At 40.5% G+C, this 18,052-nt stretch overlaps 1 protein-coding gene across 7 annotated transcripts in view; it reads right to left on the bottom strand.

Annotated features, from left to right (window-relative positions):
* The window catches only part of LOC108938311 (RUNX family transcription factor 1), a 47,610-nt gene that overhangs the window by 21,540 nt on the left and 8,018 nt on the right, over nt 1–18,052 (bottom strand). The gene's annotated exons all lie outside the window — the stretch shown is intronic.

The raw sequence follows: 18,052 nt of genomic DNA, 5'->3' as shown, positions 1-18,052 counted from the left end.
AAGTCAATCATGTGGTTAAACACTAAAAATCCACCAAAGGCATAACTCAATTAGCCAGACACAAAATGTGTATGTTAAATTCTAGATCCTGCCATGATGTTGGACATCATAGTAGCTATCGTGGCACAAAAGTTGTCATGAAAGGAACTTCGGAAGAAAAACAGTTAGGCCAGGAAATTATTGCACAGTTTTAATATGCATGCAGAGAAGTTGTTGATCAAACTGACTGATTGATATATTGTGGGTAATAATATTGGGGGATTAAATTGTTGGAGACTGATGCTTATATACTACATGTATGTACACCACAGACACAGCAGGAGGGGTTAGAAAGCTCCCCAATTGCTAGGTACCGAAAAGTTGTCCATTTTAGCAAAACAAAAGGTTAAGGAGGGGAATTTCTATGGAAAAATTATTTTCTCCATTTTTGGATGACCTTGTATTTCAGTTTGCAGTTATAGCTTGATGCTGCCCAGATAAACCCTCAAATCCAGTTACTTGGATATAGATGTATCTGCTGTTGCCTCAGGCTAGTCTGCCCTCACCTTGTCTCTCTGGGCCATGATGGAGACCCTTCATACGGTCACTCTAGGACTCAGAATCAATTATATTTCCACCTCTTCTTGGCAATTCAAAATTCAAGATTGATGATACCCAAGGGACTAATACTGCCTGGGGACAGAGATCAATTGTCCACATTTACATCCACTACAACACACACTTCTACATTTCCCTCTTATAAACCATCACTGCCAGCCTAAGCCTTAGCCACTTCCGTAAAACTACAATTCTGTGTGGCTAAGATAACCTTCAAGTAGTTTCAGTCCTCGAGTATGATGTGGTGATGTCAGGAGCTCAAGTGATCATAAACGCAATTCAAGAGAGAGCTAGATTTAATACTCTATTCGTGTTGAATGGAGTGAGGGAATGTTGCATGGAGATATAGTACATTACATGGATCACACCACCTATTCTCATCGAGACAGTTAAATTGCGCAGAAACCTTAATTGCTAGTAGAAAATTGATGGAGTCCTATTTATGTAAATGCGGCCCTTCTTATCAATAACTACTATTAATCTTCTGATAACAATAGCATACACTTTCATACTTGTGCTACATTGCTTGCAAGATCCCTTTTCTCTGGTTCACCCACACCCATTTTCTGTAGTTATTTTAATTCCGCAATTGTTGTTTGTAAAGAGAGCAGGGAAAAATAACTCCTTAGCCTCCCTCAATAATTCATGAGGCTGTATTGTGTGGATTCCGTTAACTGCTACTTAAAAGTAATTAATTGATTTTCTGACATATCAGTTAGCAGCCCAGCCATCTGAAACAGCGTGGTGCTCCACCACACCTTCTCACACACATGCTATCACAAGCGACACAGCGACGCACGCAGTCTCTGTTCCTAACCTACACCATCACCCATACACACACAAGATGACTACACACCAGAAACAAACACAAATACTGTAAGATCTCATGCATGCACGCACACACAAAATAATCACTGTTCACTGAAGTGGCCGGCTTTGGTTGCTTCAGGGTGGTCTGACAGCCGACACAAAAAAGGGGAGAGTCTTGGACAACTTGTTCTAGCCTATCTGAGTCAGGTTGTGTGTGATGTTGTTGCTGATGTTCTTTAAAAGGGAAGGAGGGCATTCACTCTTTGCAGCTGTATTGACATTGTTGGTAGCAGGAGAAAGCCTTCCTTTCAGTGACACAAACTCTGACGTCAATGAGCTCCAGCAGTCACTTTTCCCAGGGAACATTTAGACCTCTTTTTTGCCCTGCGCTGCCCTCCAGACCCACTAAAAGTCATAAGTTCTGGCCTTAGCCTGAAGATGACAGCAACTGGTTTTGGTGCTGTGGCTCATATGTGAGTCCTAACATCTTGATGTTTGTAATTAAAGATAGCATTGGATGGGAGTGCATGTCGAATTCTGAGTGTCGGAAATTACATGTCACCCGTAGGAGCTGCATCAGGTGTATGGTCCTATACTGTCGAATGTTAATATACAATCAAATTGTCACACACACTGCAGAGTGTCACAAAAGAATAAATGAGTTTTACAGCATGTGCTTGTTGTTTACATGGAAGCGCAGATACTCTGCATGGGGAATGTAATGGGCAGACCTTGTTGATGCCCCAGGTCTGTGGAGTATCCTTCTCCTAGTTCCTGAGTGATCACACTGCCATCAGTCCATGGTGACCATGGCAGAAGAGTATGGGTGTAGAAAGGTGTTTAACTTTTTGATTCCCCCATATGTCTTCACTAATTCTGCTAAGAAGTACCTAGATCACCAGTTGCCCCTTGGGAGTCTCAAAAAGCCCTCTTGTGTCTCAGTTTTTCCTCTCAGGTCTCATATACTGATCAAATCTTGAGATATTTAACATGGTCATTAATACAGAGAGTGAGATCTATTGTCGCATGTATTCTATGAAATCAAAAGCAAAATTAACTTTAAGACAGGTACTCTATTTATGATTGTGTCAGCTGGAGACGTATGTATCCCTAATTAATGTTGTTCAAATGTCTTTTTTTTTTTCTTTTTTCAAAAACATCTCATGGTAACAGATGGCAGATCACTAATCTAATCTAGTACAAATTAGAATAGATTTTGCAATATGCGAAGCCATGTGGGTCTGAAAGCTGAACGTAAGACTTGAGAATGGCAGAGTAATACTTACACAAGCTTCCAAGGAAACGCATTAGAAGATAAGGACACCACCTGGCTAACAGCTCTACACTGTGTAATCACCAGATGACAACAGCGGCAGCAATTCTGATTTGAGACATCCTGTTGGGCGTAAGACACATGAGAAAACTGAATATTGCTTTTGTCTGTATTGATCCCATGAAAAAAATGAATGCATTTTATTGCTTGAAGTGCAAAAGTCCTAAATTTGATCATTAAATTAATCAATGGTGATTACCCATTAAATTAAACAATTACTAACCAAATCCTTTTTTAACGTTCACTGATTATTTAAAGCTCCAAAGTCTTAGCGATGTTAATCCTTGATAAATGACAGTAGGACTGGTACAGTCAGCTTGACGAATGACGTGCTGTTTATCAGGATGATGATGCTCCTGTCTAAAAGGATCCAAAACATTTATCCCCATTTCCACTTTGAGTTAGATTTGTCAAAAACAACCTTGTATGCCTTGCAGCAGGAATATATTTTCTGAAGCCCCCTGAAAATGCTACCCTTCAGAAAAGCCTTTTTCCCAAGCACTGCCACTTTAAACAAGCATAATATAGAAGTTCATTAAAAATTTCTTTTACGGTGTTTGTGAAAATTAAATTCAGATGCAATTTAGACCCCAGTTCACATATAGTAGTAAAAAATTTTTTAGAACTATTTTGTAACTTTGTCTCCAACATTATCTTTGAAATGTGACTGGTGGCAAGAAAATGTGCATAAAATAATAAAAAAAACTTCATTTGAAATTTCCGTATCATTTACCTGCCTCTTTTCTCCAAAGCAGCTTACTATTATTTACTCATTTCTACAGGTTGGTCATTTTTCCTGGAGCAATTTAGTGTAAGTATCTCAATCAGGGAACTATAGCAGTAGGCAGGTTTCAAACCTGTGAACTTCAGATCTGAAGATAATAGCTCTTGTCCCTATTATCCTGTCATCTGTCCCATTCATCTTGTTTATTAGCCCTAAATGGGTTGACATGGTGAGATGTCCTGCCAGTCTGCACAAGGAAGAAATTTAAATTATATTAAAAATGAAAAATACTTGCCGAACCAAACCGATCCGAAATAATGTGTCAAATCAAAATGAACATAAACATAACTTTACTGTAATGAGAGTATCCATTTTGATACAATAATTTTTGTACAATCTTCCTCCCTAAATTGTACAGTAATTTGACCCGTTGAGGACAGATAAAGCCACTAATGCACACTTTAGGCCTGGACATCATCACATCACATCAATATTATGTCTCCTTCGCTAGAATTTATGGTTTGTGATATAATTATATCAGTGTTGGCAGCTGGTTTTATGGACAAAGCAACACACTATCAGAGGCCTGACGGGGATTTCAATTTCTACCTGTTAAGAGGTTAAGAAAAGATGATAAAGGAAACCAATTTGTGTACTTGACCTTCTCAAAACAAGTGGGCAGTCAGTGGGCTGATGTGTTTGCTAATCTCAGCCAGTAATTCCATTGCAAGTTCAATTGTAATTCTATTGGAAATACTGAATACTTTGATCATTTAAAAAAGTAGCTGAACGTGCAAGAACTTAGCAATATTGAAAGCAAAGGGTTTTATTCTCACTTACTATTAAATGGTCATTTATGTGTGTTTTCTAAGACAGTTTCAGTTTTTTAGGATTGTGTAGACATTATCTCATTAAGCACGACCTAACAGAGCTGGGTCAATACCTGTGTCTAAACTCTGTTTAGTAAGGCAACTGTGCTGGTGAATAATTCAGGGAGCTTTTGGTTGCATGAGTAACTACAAGAATTATGATTATTTCCTGAGAAATTCCATATTGATTTTGTGACACTAGTCGTATAGAGGCAAAGGTTGGCAGCTGCTATTAGATTGTAAAGACTAAGGCACTGTGTGATGACAGTGGTAAAGGGGAATTATAGAGGAGGAGCATTCTGTATCAAATGTTTCCATCAACAAATTATGTTATTATGGAAGTTCTTTTCTTTAGTAAGGCAACTGGGCAACTGGTTATATACAGTATATAGGCCCCTGAAAATGCAAATCTTCAGAAAAGCCTTTTTCCCAAGCATTGCTACTTTAAACAAACTTTATAAATATACTGTATATATATATAAAGTTTAGTACATATAGTAGCACATAGTAGTACAGTACATAAATACACACACACACACACACACACACACACACACACACATTTTCAGAACTGCTTGCCCCATACGGGGTCACGGGGAACCGGAGCCTACCCGGTAACACAGGGCGTAAGGCCGGAGGGGGAAGGGGACACACCCAGGACGGGACGCCAGTCCGTCGCAAGGCACCCCAAGTGGGACTCGAACCCCAAACCCACCGGAGAGCAGGGCTGTGGTCCAACCCACTGCGCCACCGCACCCCCTCAGTACATAAATACATGTATCAAAATCCATAGGCTTCCGCAATTACAGTCAACTGATGGAAGGTTTTGTCCTTCTGGATTTTGTCCTTTTGTCCTTTCCTCTGATAATCCAGAAGAGCAAAACCTCCAGTCATAAATACAGCAGATACATTTGTGCTTATGTAGTATTTTCCATATGCTGTTTTGTCATAGTTTGTGAAATGGAACAAATTTGTATTGCATGATATCGAAAGAGACTGTGGTCACTGATAATGAGGACTGCAACGAAATATAGACATACTGATTTTTATAACATACTGATATATTTTTTTTTTACTGATTTTTTTAAAAAAAAAAAAAGTATTCCACATTCTGCAGAAAATGAATGGGATCTATCTATCTATCTATCTATCTGTTTTTCATTTCATTTGTGTTGAGATTACATGTTTGTGTTGGTCTCCTCCATAAGTCCAAAGGTATGCATTTCAGGTCAATTGGTGACTCTAAATGTGTGTGTCTAGCTACTCTGCTATGTACTGGAGTCCTATCCAGGGTGTGTGTACCTTCACTAACTGACCGCCCTGAGCGTGCAGTATTTCTTGAAACCTGTCTTGGATAAGAGGTTATTACTGTGATAGAGTGTTTCGAAATCTCTTATAAAATGATATGTGGTGTAACATTTGTGGAAGAATAGCAAATTTTACTCTGATAGAGACACATAATTAGTTATATATTAGATAAAATGTCCTCAGTTCAAGGGATGCGGTGGCGCAGTGGGTTGGACCTGGTCCTGCTCTCTGGTGGGTCTAGGGTTCGAGTCCCGCTTGGGGTGCCTTGCGACGGACTGGCATCCCGTCCTGGGCGTGTCCCCTCCCCCTCCGGTCTTACGCCCTGTGTTACCGGGTAGGCTCCGGTTCCCCGCAACCCCGTATGGGACAAGTGATTCCGAAACTGTGCGTGTCCTCAGTTTCTAAGAGTTACATGTAATTTGGCTAAATTTTTCTGAACTTAATTAGAAGAATTTAGAATAATCCAAATGGGGCTCTTTCTTCAAATTTGCATCTTAACAACAAACCTTATTTAATAATGGTAATACTATATGCAAACACATTTTTAGTAGACTTGTACATTAAAACTGGTGGGGACTATAGGACAAGAGGCATATTTGTTTTTACAGAGCATTAGGCCCTGAAATATAATTCACTTTTTTTGAGACTGACAAGTACAAAAATGGAACTGGTACAAGTCACAATGATTTATTCAAGCCAGTTTATTGGTAACTTTTCAAAAATTCTAAGATTTCAAAATTTACCAGCAGGTGTTCAGTAGTTTCGATAGTATGTGGCACTGTTGCTTCACAGGTGTAAATACATTGGTTTGAATTTGACCTTACCTCAGTTTGCTCTAGATGTACAGGTATGTACCCTGTTTTCCTTATACCAGTGTTAGTGTGTGTGTATTAAAAGATATTAACCATAAACATAATGAACATATGTCATACTAATTTAATCAGAATGATTTCTTTCTGCATTGAAGAGCACATTTTTCTTTTTGTATTTTCTGTATTCCCTTTTCTTACATTTAAAACAGCGGAACACTGAAGCATTAGAGGCAATTAGAAATGTGCGAGGACATTCGTTCCTAACTGTTCATACTGCCTTCCCTGACTTGGGTGCTCAGGAAAAAGGCGAGTGAGGGGGAGGAGGGTCAGAATATGCCTGCAGGCACTGCTTAGTGCACCCTGAATGGCTGAACAGGAGCAATGGAGCATAAATACACATAAACACAGACTGACACATATGCACATACACCAGCAAGCCAGCGTAGCTTGAAGAAACATGCACGGGGACACAGTTCACAGACTGGTGTAAAAGGAGCAAAAACAACCATTAATGAATTGTTCAATAAATACTACATAAAAGTATTTAGAATTCATTTCATTTCTGAAAAATGTTGTACAAGCATTCGAAAACTGGTGTATTAAAAGATCTCTGTAACCTTCAACCACACCATTCTGTAGTCATATATGCATATATCAAAGTATTATTGAGCCATTTCATGTAATCTTTCAATATATTTGCGTAGAGGTATAAAATATGTATTATACATTAGATTTAACCAATTTCTTATTGAGTTTACCAGTGTAATGAATTCATGAGTGTTGCTTGTAAACCACGTTCTTGTAAACTGGGGCCTATATTATTTTATATATAATTATACTTAAAATAATTAGACACAATTATACATCTATAAATAAGAAAAATTGCAAAGGAGAGCTGAACTGGAAAAATATTACATATTTCTTCAACCAAGTATGTGCAATTACAGCCTGAATATTTAAAAAAAGACATCTATACTTTGAAGCTTTATGCTGGTTGTCATTACCATCTTAGAAGGCAATTATTAAAGTAAATCCTGAGCCTTTTTAGCAGGCAGTGCTTCCCAAAGTATGCTTTGCAAGAAAATAACAATTATCACTAGGAAAATTTACAAAAATCATACAGATAATAAGCTGTGGAATGGTTAAAATACAAGACGCATTAAGTAACACATAAAATAAAGAATATACAAAAAATAAACGGAAACCTGAAACATTAGAAGGTGACACGTGTGGTGGCTCTGATGTGGCTTGCATGTTCTTTGTGCACCGCTGTGCATCATGATGGTGAGCGGTGTGCTGACTATGATACCATTTTTGTATCTTCCTTGCATTGCTGATAAAAGTGAATTCTTGTAAACTGGGGTCTTGCAAGGGTGTATATTAAGGTTAAGGAAGAGAAACTACTGGGTGAGCCTGTCCTTAGGGCAGGAACAAAGGGATAACAGAAGAATTACAGCAGGAGATCTCAGAGGATACAAAGACCAGATGACAGTGGAAGCCAAAGGAAGAAAGAAGTGGCTCTGGCCCTGCTCCCTGCATTCCGTATATTTATCCTACTCGTGGACATAAAAGAGCATGGGACCACTGGGCTGAGTTTAAGAATCAGCCACTGAATCAAAATTACTAGGTGGATCATGAAATGTGATGCTGAAAGAAGTCATTGCAAACATTTGGTTTTGGGTGTTTCTAAAAGTGTGTCCACTGTGCTCCCATAGACCTGATGCTCGCCATAGCGGTAAGCAACACCATAGCAAAGGTGCCTCAATCAGCAGCTGCTCTGCTCCACTAAACCGTAGATAGCGCTTTCCAGTGCTGGCTTCACTGTTCATTTGCAAATCATTTCAGGTCAGTGAGTTTATGTCTAAGCCCTGTATTACCTTTCTGCTGATTTAATGCAGATTCAACCCTTCAGAATTTAAGGGTCTTAATGGCACTATTTGCTTTGCAAGTGATTGTAGTTAAACACAAAGGTGTAAGGTAGAAATGCTGAAAAATGAAAAAAAGATTAAACTCAGATGAAACAAGATGATGAGCAAGAAGCTTTAACAACAAGTAGGGTATGTCACTGGCATATTGTGCTTTCTGGAATGTCTAATTTGGACTACGATAGAGCAAAGGAGTACTAAGGTGAATTGGTTTCAGTTCACCACAGAGATCTCCTGGACCACAGATGTGAGTTCACCTTAGCAGTAATGGTAGAGTCACTGTTATATAATGTTTTCAGATTCTAGTCAGGATATTTTCATTGTACAATATTCAAGTGCTAGAGAAAGTTTGCAGTTAATCCAAACCTTTATTTTCCTCTACTGTCTGTTTTGGCTCAAAGAGATGGCGTAAAAGCAATAAGCAATACTGATTTTACTTTAAAACAGTATATCTACATATAGCAATGTTGTTCTTGTTTACTGAAACTGGAAATGTTAACATTGTAGACAGAAAGACAGATTACCATTTTTTTCATTTTTAATCGTATCTGGATAATCAATGTCTAATTAGGCTACCCTGGCACGTGTTTATCCTTTCAGAGGCACTAGGTGATCAGCCAGGTTAGTGTTTACAATGCAAATGTTGCAGAATTTTGTCCTCTGTGAAAGAGATCCAGTCTTATCCTTTTATGGAGATGGGCCACTGCTCAATAGACAGTCATTAGTTGCCCACAAAATCAATTACATACTCAGGTCTGGGACCTTTGATTGCATCGCCGTGGTTGAGCCCCCATCGGCTTCCTTCATGTCTAGTGTATTGCCTACACCCACTCTGCCCCCTCTGCTCTCTCATAGCCACTAGTCTTTCTCTAGTTCCACTTCAGTCCATTTTCCTTTTTTATTCCTCACTTGCATATGGATGAAAGCCTGTGAAATAAACCTTTTTTTTAACTTTTTTTAAATTGTGAGTAAAATGCAAAGAGCGGATTTTCCAGTGGACATCACAGTGACATGAGGAGCACTGAAGAATGAATAAATTAGGAGCTTACGAATGAACTAAAGGCAACCAGGACCTCATGGGGGGGACAATGAGGATGAGCTTTGCATCTCAGCTCGGTAACCACATAAGGAAGGGAAAGTGGAACTGGGGTGTCTCACATTAAAAACTGTTCCCAGCAGGCATCAGAGGTTGGTGGCCCAGTCCATTACTAGGGTCCAAGGTGGGTCCAGTGGTATCTGAGTGTGAGGATGTGGTGAGGTGAAGATGCCAATGGCCAGCGGCGAATCATGGTCCTATCGACCACTATATGGCAGTTTCTTGTTGCGGTTTCTCAGGATGGTGGGCCGTAATGGGCACAAAGCACGGCATGACGGGAACTGCATGCTACTTCCATTTGCCCAGAGTACCGAAACATCCATGGGCATCACCCTCAGCAAACACTTGTACCGAAAAAGCCAAAAGTATAGGAATGTTACTAGAAGCTTTGCTGCAACTTTTAGGTCAACTCATTCTTCTCAGTGATCCAACTCTTCTAGCAACACACTTTTATTGTTGTAAAGTTTTGATGATATATTGTTTGTTGATTTAAAATGTATGAATCTGTTTGGTTCTGGAGAGATTGTCCTGATTTTGAATCTTTTACTTGATTATCTGAGTTTTACCTCAAGACTCTGAGGTACAAGAAAGTACATTGCAGCAGCTTTCAAATGGCAGATGGGACCATATTGCTTGTAGGATATTTATATAAAAAAGCCACATTTGATCCAAGGCAAAGTCTTCTAACAGAATTACTTGTTGCTAGTAAGTGATTCTGGATGTGAAGTAGATGTTTTATGGACCTTTACCGGAAGCCATATTTTGTCTGAGGGATGGTTACTGTGGTCTGTGAGACCACAGCAACCATGCTAGGTTTAAGTACAGGGATTAAAAGTAGCAGGTCACATTTGACCCAGTGACCACAGGTGTGGTGATTATTAGATTTCTAAAGAACAGAGACTTGGGGATTCAGAGGGCAGGAGATACCATAATCAGCTACCCATTCCTGCATGTTACCTAGTGGCTAGTGGAACAACACCCTGAACCAGACTGAGGTGTGGCCTCGCTCCCAGATACATAGAGACAAATTTGAACAAGGCTACAGAACACAAGGAAAGTGGGCCTGTGGCCTGTCACTAAGCTGCAGCTGCAACCAGAATGGAATGCTGCATCATTCTACCATTCTACCATACACATATCTCCATGTCCCTTGTTTCATATCTCACGCACTGACACATCAAAGAAAGACTCTCTCATAGACATACAGCAGAATCCTGAGTATCAAGAAACGGAAATCAGCTATTTTGAAAAATGAAGTTTCTTTACTGGATACCCTGACTGTAAATTCGCTATGTAAATTCCCATCTGAATGTCGATTCTCTTTCTTCTGTGCATATCTATGCTACTCATACACACATTCCTCAGGGTTAAGAAGTCATATCAGCCATATGATTCTGAAACACACACACACACACATTTTCAGAACCGCTTGTCCCATACGGGGTCACGGGGAACCGGAGCCTAACCCGGCAACTCAGGGCGTAAGGCTGGAGGGGGAGGGGACACACCCAGGACGGGACGCCAGTCCGTCGCAAGGCACCCCAAGCGGGACTCGAACCCCAGACCCACCGGAGAGCAGGACTGTGGTCCAACCCACTGCGCCACCGAAACAGTCAGCTATAATTACCATTTATACTGAAGATTTAAAGCTAACCAGAGTTTCCTAACATAACCAATATTTTTTAAATGTCATGGGGCACATATAGAAAGGAATCAGTTTCAGTGACATTGTCCTTCAGTTTCCATGTCATCTGTAGGCTCTTGTGACAGGAAACGTATTGACTGAAATTAATAATGCTTGGTCTTACTGGTCCACAGACACATCAAACTTGTCACTGATGCAGCGGTGCGACTTGAAAAAGTATGGGAACTAAAATCTAAACGGGCAAGGTAGAAGTCACAGAATAGAAGCTGGTAAGTCCGAGATAGAGTTAAGGAGAGAAGAGATGCATAGTCAGAGGAGGAAGGAGAAAGGAAATGAAAGGAGAATTATTAGAGATCTATTCCTCTTCCTCTGATGTAGAGACCAGATCAAATAGTCAAGCCATCCTTATGATCTCCAGCCAGAACGCCACATGACAGGTTCCCCAGGGGGCATAGGCCTCGGAGGAGCCAGGAAGTACTTCACACTTGTGCAGCCAAGACTGACTCTAGTCCCAGGCTTTCAGGGCCTATACACAAAAGCTGTAGAAATAATCCCAGCACTGATGTGTTACCAGAAACATTACTGCCAACATTCATTGTACCACTGTGTTCATCAACCAACCGGTCCCAGATAACAATCTAACATTATATACATTACAGTGGCTGTAGGCCGTAAACTGAGGAGGATGATAAATTTGAAATATCTCATCTAGTAGTACCTAAATTGTGTTAATTTAAATTTTGAATGCTTATGAAATGATATGCTTTGTCTTTAAGCTGTGTCTTTTCTTTCCATCAGAACACCTCTAGAAAGATGTTCACAAGCATTACTATGACTGAAATGATGTTGCCGTGATTTTTCTCCCATAGTTCTTTAAATTTCACCATTTCTTCTCGACATGAATTTAGTGAGTTTTTAATCAGAGCATTCAACCACGGTTGTTAAAATGGAAACATCGGAAACCAGAATTATGTTAAACTAGACCAGAGATGCATAATTCACACAGTAGCAGGGCTGCTTGATTTACAAATCTGGTCTTTTTGGTGTAAATCAGCCATTGATTTCACTATATTTTAACACCAGTAAGACCCTGACTCGCTATCATTCGCAATGTGCACATAGACTCGCCATTGACCAACATGTTTAAAAACGAATAATTCCAAATTATAGCAACCATTCCAGGACTCTTCAAAGAGCAATGAGCCAAAAAACAGCTTTTACTGGTGTTCGCAAGGCAACATTTCCTGCAGCAATGTTAGCGTGGTGTTAAAGGCAAACAGACGGCCAGCAGTTTTGCTTGTGGTCAAATTAGATTTCATCTGGTCTCGTGTAATTTTCCCAGAAGCGTAAACTCACTGATGAACTGTTGCCAGCTATGGTGAGGTATATGTCTGTGTCTGGCAATGGTTGATATTAGAGCCAGTTTATAATAAGATGCTAGCAAACAGATCAATGAGCAGTAGGCAGTGTGACCAAGAAACTGAGAATTTTCTCATTGTCTGTCTTATTCCCCTCTTTATACATTTGCCTATATAATCTTTGTGTTCTGTTTCCATTTAACGTGTCTATATTTACCAAGAAATAAACATACGGTTATAAATAGTAGTAGTACCAGTTAGGGAAATCATGACGAGAAAAACAAATGTAGGCACAGGCCTGATGCCATCTGAGAGCAGAACCTGGTGTGTGAAATCCCAATTTGTTGTGGTGACAGAGTAATAAAAGGGTCTTATTTTGCAGACTGATGGTGCAGACACCTGGATATGGCAGCACTTTAAAGAGGGATAAAGGGATATTTGTGTGTGTGTGTGTGTGTGTGCTTGGTTTTTAGTCTTTGAATCAAGGTATATGAATTGTTTGTTTGGTGATGGGATCTCTGAGGGCTCAGAAGGCACCGATTCCTTCCTCTTGTCTGAGGTCGGTATAGACAGTCCTGCTGCAAACAGGCTGACTCTGCACTGACTCCAGCTCTTTTACCTTAAAGACAATGAGATTAATTCACTGGGGAAATTGCAGAGACATACAAGGTAAGTAAATAGAGAAAACAGAAAGGCCAAGTGGACATGATGGAAGCATGGAAGAATCTTTACAGTCAGCAGAACATTTTTAGATCCACTTCGTAACGACCAGCACACACAGATACACGGTGACACACACACATACGCCACACACACTACGCTCAGTGCAGTATATAGAATATTCTGTTATGGCTCTGAGAGACATAGAGGGATCAGTGTGATGTGTGGGATCTTGTGGCATGCAGACTGTATAGAGACAGTGGACAGAAGCCCACTGGTCTGTTGGCTGTTAGAACATCTTACTGTGCCTTGGGGGCGCCTGGCAGACTGCACTGCAACAGGTGGCCATAACTACACTGAGAGGCAGCCAAGAATTTACTGTTTCACACTGCCAACACATATTGACTTATAAACACATACACAGGCACGAGCAGATGCACGCACACACACACACACACACACACACACACACACACACACATGCACACAGAGAGTGCCCTGTCACTCTCTCCATGGCACCTAGCTTTATAGTGGACATAAAATTGCAAGAATCTTGACAAAGGGATTCATCCAGGATACTTGGTGATGTCCAGAAGTTGTTTGGTCCAGGTGCAAGCTTTTTATGACTACATCACCTGTGATGTGTGATGTTGTGTGCTTGATTTCTCATGTTTGATGCGTATTAGTCATATATCTGCCCAGAGAACAGATTATAACTTTGTCCACTTTTCTTCCAACAGACACCTCTGAATTCTCTTTCAGGGTGAACTTCTAAAGCTCCTGGAAAACAGCCACAGTTAACCATTGTTGACTCACTTTTACAAAAATAGGTGGTCTAAATTTTCTAATTTCACCTTGCATGCACTGTTTGAATGCAAATAATTTAGAAACCTCATGATCAAGTGGTGGTGATAAGTCATGTTAGTTTGACTTTTTTAGGTTTCAAATCTTTTTTCTTTTATATGTCGCACATTGAACCGGGCAACGTATTTGCAAATGAGAAATCCCCTTTTACCGTAGTGAGTTTCCTGTGCGTGGTGAAAGTATGTCTGTGTGGACATGCTTGAGCTGAATCAGGTGTCAAAGAGGTGTGTGTAGAAAGACTTGTATATGTCAGTGATATTTACCTGTGGACAAGAATTTCTCAGTTAAGAGAGGTATCGTGACTTGTGGCCCTAAAAGACTGCAGAACAAATTTAAATGAAGCGATATAATGTGATAGGTGCTCTCATGACACAAAAACACATTTTAACAAGGCAAAGTTCTGGGTGTTTGTAAGTGTGTGTGTGTGTGTGCTCATAGTGGCGCACGCATCTTTGTGTGTCTGTCTCTGTACATGTGGTTTCATCGCACTGTAATTCATTTGTCTGACAAATGGATTTCCAGGGAGGTGAATCAACCTCCTATAGACAGCAGCTGTGTGACAGAGACAGGGCCTGCTTTGTCACAGACAGCACTCTTATCACTTCTATGGAAATGACCAGAGGTCATCCTGAGATGAGTCCCAGTAAGCCTTGATGCGTTCCCTGGGTTTTGCTCCCTGGTTCGCATGCTCTAGTGCCTCATCAGGCCATGTCCTGCAATGTTCACATCACTCTCATGCCAAATGACCGATGAAATGAATTGCTCACCAGGTTGATTCCTGTTATTTGTTCTGTGCTTTTCTCACTTATAAGGTGCTCATATATTCCACAGCATACACCCTCACAACATAAAAGCATTGCGCTGCTGAGACTTCACCGGGTTTAGAAATCGGAAACGGCACTTTTTGGAGAAGATTTAAATGACTGTGTTTAAAACTTTGCAGTCTGTGAACCCTTCTTCGTTGTGAGCAATGTTGATTTCTGGTCTGTAGGACAGAGCTTCTGTCCAGCAAAGGTTTGCCTGGTGCATGCAATCAATGAGCCATATTCTCTCATTTGTGCTTTGTAGGCAAAATTCATATGTTTATTTTCCGGACATGTGCGCGCTATTCCATTAAAAATGTACTATTGCAAAGAGTGTTTTTCCTTCACATAGAGTCACACAGTGATCTTGACTCTGGGTGTGCAGACTGTTGAAGGAGAGGAAGGAAGCAACAGCTGTCAGCCAAAAGTCGTTGGAAGTGTGCTACTTATATTTAACCGAAGAAATTGTGACATCTCCCTTAACGACCGGCTGAGCCAATAACTGAATCAACAGAGCAGAAATGGCTCGGTGAAAGGAAGTTGTCCTTCACACATACACCGTTGATAGAACATGTCAGGAAACAATGGCGTGAAAAGTTTCTGAAGAATTATGGTGGCTGAAACACTAACATGAAGTGTGACTGTGAGTGGGCGTGTGCAGGTGTGCATTTGCAGTTTGGAGTAATCTTTGCATTAGCGATGCGCATTTGCATGACAGACACTTGTTAGTATCAGTGACAGTGGGCAGATTGTGGTAGATGTTCTCTGAGGTGGTATCGATATTAATAAGGAGGCTGGTAGTGCTTTTTTTTTGTCTGCAGAACAGTGAAGCCTGTGGCGGTGCGAAGACTACGGTAACACAATGTTTGCATCTGCAGCAGTAAAGCTAACTGTGGTTGCACTAAAAACGCATCAGCACCATCGAGCGCATTGTGGTTGCGCTCTGCCTGTATCTAACCGTTGCCGACTGTGGTAACGCTGAAATGTTCGTATAGCAGCGAGGAGATTGTGGTAGCAATAAGTCTGTATCTGTAGCAGTGGGCAGACTGTGGTAGCGCTAAGTCTGTATCTATAGCAGTGGGCAGACTGTGGTAGCAGTGTGGTGACTGTGGCTTGCCCTCTACCCACAATTCCTGACCCATATGCAAAGTAAGCTTGGCCAAGTCATTCCCCAACACAGTGCACACACTCACACGCACAAAACACAAGACAAAGTTATGCAAACATACATTTATAAACTCATGCCTGAGCCTGATTCTTCAGCCTCAGTACACGAGCAAATGAATGTGCAGTAATTTTGTTCACATTTTTAATGTTTCGACTTCTGTTTGCAGAGAAAGTTCGTCTGAAGTTGCACTAAGATCAAGACGGAGAACATTCACTTGTTGTCCGTTACGATTTCACAGCTTTGCTGAGCGGTGGGGCCTTTCACCCCCTCCTAAATTTATCTGACTCATACAACCCCTCATGAGAGGAAGGAAAGAGGAGGGGCCTGGTCTTAGTACCAAGCCTGAGGCCTGTCTAACTAGTTATTTTTGTTAAGAGTTGTGTGTGTGTGTGTGTGTGTGTGTGTGTGCGTGCGCGCGCACGTGCTCGTGTGTGAAACAAACGTTGGGACACGACTGTTGTCATACTGGTGAAGGCCTGGCAACAGGAAAGGGATGAGGGGCTCAGAGTTCATAGTCTCTTATCAGCACCAGCAAGGGTAGTCTGTGGTTTCATGTATTCGGAGAACGCTCCATCTTGTTGTTTCCCTGCCATGCTCCAGAGCCTGAAGAAAGGAGTGACCCTTCACTGAGACACAAAACTCCACAAACACTTTATTTGCTGAAACCTGTCAGACTGTTATGGATATGGGAAACCATTCAGGTATTCTTAATAAAGTCCTTTCCAGCAGCTGTAGCATCAGGTAAATAAAACTTTCCGAAGCAGATGGAATCTAATAACATTAACTAATAAGCTAATGCATTTTATCAGCATAAATGCTGATAAAGGTGTGATAATAGTGTGCTGACCTGGCTAAGACAATGATGATAAAGGGGTAGAAGTTTATAAGTTCTCAAATAAGTTAGACAATTCTTGAAAACAACGTATCTGCACTGTCATACCCATACTTATAGGCCATGACCTAGATGGAGCAGGTAGTATTGTGGTTAGAGCTGCCGCTTTGTGCTCAACAGACTTGGGCTTGAATCTTAAAAACTGTTATAGTATGCTTAAGCATGGACTTACCCTAAACTAATCCAGTAAAAAATTACCTTGTTGTATTAACTGGCAAATTCCTGAGGTTCTTTGGAGAAATGAGTCAGGTACAAAACACAGCAAGCACCCAAAACTTCTTGTGTAACAGACAGATAGACTATTAGTATAAATACAGTTCTAATATTTACCACCATCTGATAGTATGAAGACATTGCACATAATTGTCAATCAGCAGTTTAAAAAGCCTGTCAGCCACAGTCCTTACCTTGTTATTTTTTATGATTAATAAAACATGTGAAAATATTTTGCTGAGAAAACATATCTAATATGCTTTTTTTTTTTACTTTATGGGGGTTTGCGAGGGGCTTATTACTTCTCATTTGAAATATACTAAGAAGTGTTTCGAAAGGAAAGTGTACGTGTGGATATATACACTCAGTACAGATGCACTTCAGAAACACTACAAAGTTACCTACCATTTCCAGTGTGTAAAACAAAATGTAATTAAAGAATGAAATAAATCAAATTCCTTGCCACTGGATTTCAGCAAATATGTATGATGTATAGTCTGGCTGAGGTTGAAATGGCAGAAACCGGCTCCATTGTAGCTGATGGTGAGAAAAGCATAAGGTATCCTCAGTATGTTTGTGTCACAGACAGCCTGTATCAGAACTGTGCAATATCATCATGTTTGTGTCTGACACATTTCCAGTCAGACTGCTGATTCATGAAGCCATGACATGTGGAAATGGTTCAGCATAACAGCAGGGTATTGAGCTGAGAAAGGTGTGCTCTTCTGTCTTCAGATGGGTCGCAGTCAGAGCGACTAAGCGTGGAAATTGGAACATCTAGGACAATGAAACATCGAACGATAAGAAGAAAGCGTAACTGAGCTGAACATACAGAATTTCTGGATTCAGTAATCTGTTTTTTTCCCATGCCGTCCTGTAACTAACACAGAAATTCTGTGGGCCATGCTTGACTCCCTCTGTCTTGAGACTAAATAGCTGATCAAGCATGAGTGGAAATAAATACTTTTTTCCATC

The sequence above is a fragment of the Scleropages formosus genome, chromosome 12 (genome assembly GCF_900964775.1).
Source record: "Scleropages formosus chromosome 12, fSclFor1.1, whole genome shotgun sequence".
NCBI lineage: Eukaryota > Metazoa > Chordata > Actinopteri > Osteoglossiformes > Osteoglossidae > Scleropages > Scleropages formosus.
Note: the sequence above shows the minus strand (reverse complement) of the source record. Positions and strands in the feature narration are given on the sequence as shown.